Raw genomic sequence first — 6000 nt, forward strand, 5'->3', positions numbered from 1 at the left:
TAAAATAATCCTTAAGTCAGCCCAAAAATGGTTTACATAGAAGTTTGTGCCATTACAAACAACTATGTCAAAACTGTGTAACCCAACACTTGAAGTCCTTGATGCTCGGCATCAACTACAACTTTAATGATGTAATTCAACCTCTAAATGACTTGACATTCACTAATCAATCAACATCTAAATAGCTTAGCACATACCATCTGTTCGGCACTTGAGTGACTTGACACTTACTAGTTACTCAATTCATACTAAATATATGTCACTCGACATATACTATCTAACAACTTTATGATCAAAATGTATTACTTGTTCAACATGAACTAAGTAAATGGCTTAAGTATATTGTCACTCATATGTCAAAACCAATCTAAGATTAACAATCTCCCCCTTTGACATGAGTGGCAAAATACTTGATCATGTATAAATAACTTTTAGCCTTTCAAGCATAACTCAGATAATATCCATATACATCAAAATTTCAAAAACTTCAAAATTTTGTAAATGTTTATGACTCATTAGTCATCCCTCAAAATTCAATAACGCCCCCTAAGTTGATTGTGTTGTTCTCTATCTGAATCAAAATTATTCCTCCCTACTGAGTATATGTACTCTATTTCTATCATTGACATCTCTTTTCTTCAAAAATAGTATCTCCCCCATACTTCTTATTCTCCCTTCATATTTGTCCCTCATTTCTTGTTCTCCCCCATTTTGACACTTATGTCAAAGGGTTATACACTGAGAGTGTATTTGTCAAAAAATGATTTGTGGACCTCAAGCATGATTTTCAATGCAGAATCACAATTATCACAAGCTGCCTCCAATGACTTGATCTAGATGGCCAAGTTTGACATCAAGGTGAACTAAGCCCTCATGAGTAGAAAGATGCAAATATTTCTTCATGAGTGTTTCTACAAAGGCTAGTTCCTTGTGCAATATCTCCATATTTGGAGTCAGAATAGACTGGATGCTGATTAGTTTAGCCTTGATTTTTGCTTCATCTGTGTGTAATTTTGCTAACTAACTCTGGGAGTTGAGGAGATTTCTAATATGTTTCTCACTCTATACTAGAGATTTTGGTAGAGTAATACTAGATGACTATATATGACTCTTTGAACTTAGTATGTGACTCCTTATTTCTTGTTTGGAGAGTGTATGATTACACAATTTGGTGTACAAAGAGAAAATACTCTCTAGTACCTTCTTCACACTATCAATTTTGGTTGCTAAATCAACCTATACTAGTACAATGGCACTAGATATATTTTCATCAACCTTATGTTGAAACTTTCTTTCAGATCATTCAAGTAGTTTAACATTTGAATCTAGGTATGTGTCATGTAGCTTCTCCGTTAAGCTGGTTAGCTTCTCTATGATCAGATTTGTTGCTTTTGGTGCTGGCAGGATAAATGCATTAAGAAAAATTTCCTTAATGTCTAACAAATCTTGCTTCTACCTATGCTTTAGTTTGAGCAATTCTTGATTCTTATTCTTTGCAAGAGCATCCTAAAGTATGCTAATCTATTCTATAGTTATGGTTGCAAAATAAAACTTGGGAAACTCAATTACTTCATCCAAGTTCACATCAAAAAATGATATAACTTCAGCTTCCTTGGATGTGCTTGGACTCAATCATGATTATTGTAGGGGTATAGCTTCTATACTTGGCCTATGAAGAGCTTGACTAGGAGGAGTAGCAGATTCTGGCAAAGTCACCAGTGTTTGTATTGCATCTTGCTCCTCAGATTCTATAGTCATACCTAGCTCTTCAGTCTTATCCTTTGCCTTCTCTTCATTTACAGATGCACCTTGATCTTGTGTTGTAGGTGTAGGAGTATCTACCTGAACTGTTAGAACTTGTGTTCCTTCATTCTTTTCTATCTCATCTTTATGTTCTTCAACTGTCTCATATTTTTCATTTTTAGTTTCCTTTATATCAACTAAGACTAGAGTACCTTGAATTGATGCACTGATAATGGAAGTTGTTATTTCCTTCCTTTGATATACCAAACAGGTAATGTAGGTTGCATTAATGAGAATTGAGGAGGGGTTGTAGATGTTTCTTTAATCTGTACTTCCTCCCTTGTAGATACCTTATCTTTCTTCTCAATTTCATCAACACTCATTGGTACAGGATTTTCACAAAGTTTGGCTTGGGTAGTGGATTCAACCAGTATCTTCTTCAAAACTTCCTTTGTAAGGGGATTGATGTTTTGAGTGACAGTATCAAAAAAATCCTTTATCTTGACATTATCACTTTCTATGTTCACCTCATGTTGAGGAATGACACTTGATGCTAGTGTATCTTGTACACTCTATTCTATTTGTTGTTCTTCCTTAGCTAGTTCCTATGTATCTTCATGTGTTTCAGTGCCTTCCTCTTGTGTAACTATCTTAGTGCCAACTGTTATTAACTCAGTTACCTATTGTTGCTCACCTTTTTCCTCACCTACGTCAATAGGTGTCTGCATTATTACCTTGGGTTTTGTCAAACCACATAATGATTTCCAAATCAAAGTGATCTTTTGGACAACATCCTTAACCTTATTCTGCAATATGTTGAATGCCGTGTATTTTGGTGCAAATTTTTTCAGTGTGCTTCTTTAATGCCTTAGCCATTGTTTCTCCATCCAATTCTTAGATCACTTGTGTAAGTGTAGTCTCTCTAGGTTGTCTTTCAATGTTTAGACTATACTGCCACCTTTTGTCAACTCTATCAGATAATTCCTTTGGTAGAGAGTTGGAAATCTCAATTGGAGTTTGTTTAAATGTTTCCATCATGGCATATTTTGACTCCTCTACTTGGTTCATCTCAACTTTTCCAAGTGTATCAAATTTAATATGTGTGAGACCAGATAAATCAACATTATTTCTTATGTTCTCACATATTGTCTAAATTTGAAGAAGGATGGTGACTTATCACTTAAAATTTGCTTTTTTCATTAGATTCTATCTTTTCTTTGAATCAGATTCAACTAGAACTATGTATTTCTCCTTGATCTCTTGTCAAGATCCTCTTCATTGCTAGCTAATCTAGCTCTCTTCTCTTTTGTCTTATCTACTTCTTGAGCCTTCTTGGTAGTAGCCCTTGTGCTTGCTCTTGTAGAGGGAATTGTAGGCTTATGTTTTAAAACCTTCCTTGGTTTGTTAACAATTGGGGTCTTATATTTCCTCTTCTTTTGCTCAGGTGCTTCACTGGCTTCTTCTCCCTTGACACTTTCTTCAATTTCTACTTCATCTACTTGATCTTCTCCTTGACATTGAGTCAAGGCTAGTGGTGCTTGAATAGGTATATCTTCTTCTTCTTCTTCATCATCATCTTCTTCATTTGCTCCTTCACCAAATTTCTCTTTTAGCTTCTTGAAAATTTTGGTCTTCTTTCTAATGACTGAGGTTGTCTTCAAATCCATTGTTATCTTAGATTTAGACACATCATTGTTCCCAAAGATAGTATCCTTAGCATCTACATCTTCTTCAAGTAGTGTTGTTATTGTTGTAGAGGCTTCATCAATATTGATTTCATAACCTAGTGGCCTTAGCCACCTTACCCTTAAAACAATACCTTGAACATGTGTCAAATCAATGTCAACTAGAAAACAAAAATCATTGAAATATTTCTCTACTAGTGAAATTGGTATCCTCATTCTTTTCTTCATTGATTGCTTGAAGTCTTCAAAATAGCTAGTCATAATTGACTCAAAATTGTTTCCTAATTGCTCAATAAACTCACATATCTGTACTGCAATAAATTTGTTTATTTTCTAGGGAACTTTACCAAATGTGGGGAATGTATTCTGTAAATAAAAGAACATATATATAAGAATTGAACCAAATTTACATTGTGCACTTTTGTTTTTCCTTATAAATCCAAAATGTTATGATAATTGTTGCATTTGCAACTTGACAAGGTCATAGGTATGATCCTTCTTGACTATCTTTATAATGTTCCCTTATTGAATCCTTCATTTATATATTTTATTTGTCTTGATTGCTGAGTGATTCCTCATATCTTCCTTTTTATTTACCATATTTCTGAATGATCCTTTTTCAATTTGAGAATTATATATATATATATATATATATATATATATATATATATAGTTTTCTTCTATAAAGTCATGTCTTTTCATAATATGATAATCATATTATATTGATTATATAATTATATTAATAATAACATATATTATATTAATAATAATATTAGTAATATCATTATTCTTAATATTATTACATAGTATATTTGCTTTATCTATTATTTATAATAATATTTAATCCTCATATTTTTTTAGTAATATATTATTTATTTCTATATTTGTATCAAAATTATATTATAATATTATCCTTGAATATGTTCATTTCATAGTATACATTATAAAATTATTATTGTTATTTGATATTATTTATAATTAATATCTTTATTTTTTATAATTATTATATATCTCATAGATTATTATATATATTATCATTATATATTATATTTAGATATATCAAAATATATGTATTAAATGTTTTTATATCATATATTTATCTATCTATATTAATCTCATACTATTATTATTTAACTCTTATTTTCTATTAAAATCTATTCTATAATTGGGGACATCACAGTTCTCCCCTCTTGAATTTGCTTGTCCTCAAGCAAAATCATTTCATAAACAAACTCCTTTATAGATACAATTTTTTTTTCTTCATATAAAGACTTAAAAGATCTTTGAGATATACATCTTTAACGAATGAAAACACAAAGCAACATAAGGTAGTCACATGAATGCATGAGGACACAAAGTATACATGATGCAGACAGATAAAGACACGAAGTATGCACGATCAGATAGACGAAAAACACGAAACATACATGATGCAGGCACATCATACATTCTTTATTGATTCTCTATAATTTATTTTTCACAATGAATTAAAGAGAATGATTTATAAAATATACTACCCTAGTACATTTTTTGATAATGGATCCTGCAAGCACAAACAATTATTAGCATGTACATGTATATAATAGCTCCAAAGAAAAGTTGAGTCATGATAAATTATTTCTAAACCAATATCCTACCAAGCCCAAGAGCGAAACTTTGGCCCCCTTGGCCTTAATGGAAGACATCAATCATTCAATGAGGTGGTCTACTTGGAAAATTATTAACTAGATTAAGTTGACATGATGTCAAATTTTTCCTTAACTTGACCAATCTAAGCCCAAGAGAAAAGCTTTGGCCCCCTTGGCCCTGGTGGAAATATTCTATCATTCCATCAAGGTGGTTTGCTCAGATGTCCATCTTAACATTCTTTTCCCAATCTATGCCTAAGAGTGAAACTTTGGCCCTCTTGGCCCTAATAGAAACTCTTTCTCATCCATCAAGGTGATCTACTTAGATGGTAATCTTATTCTTCTTTAAATATCCTACCTATGCCCAAGAGTGAAGCTTTGGTCCTCTTGGCCTTGATGGCAGCACTCAACATCCATCAAGGTGATCTACTTAGGAGGTAATCTAATTCACTCACATAATGGACTCCCTAAAATTTTGGGATTTAAAGTTGCTTCATATTTGGTGGGCTTCATTATAGTCAAGTTCCTCATGAGCTGTCATTATTCTTTATTCAAATGGAATGTCTTTTGTTTTTGACTTGCTATTTAATTCATCCATTTAAAATTGACTTTGGTCTATGATTCATTCATGGGAAAAGAATTTGATGATTTATATATCATTTTTCTTACTTTCTTCCTTGATTCCTTTAGTCCTTCTCAATTGCTTGCAATACTTTTCAATTTGATAGTCTTGAGCAAAATGAATCGATTTGTGAGGTATCTGGCTCAATCTAAATGCAATTTGATTGTAGTCACTTCAAGAGAATTTGAAGTCCTTCGATCTTGGGCATTTCATCAATACTCTATAAATTAATTCATTATTTCTTCTAATTGTTGAGTTAATTGGACTGGCATTATGTCAAAACTATTTGCCTATTGTCTTTGAGGCATATAGTCTTGTTCCC

The sequence above is a fragment of the Cupressus sempervirens genome, chromosome 8 (genome assembly GCF_028749045.1).
Source record: "Cupressus sempervirens isolate cs-2001-9-10 chromosome 8, ASM2874904v1, whole genome shotgun sequence".
Taxonomy (NCBI): domain Eukaryota; kingdom Viridiplantae; phylum Streptophyta; class Pinopsida; order Cupressales; family Cupressaceae; genus Cupressus; species Cupressus sempervirens.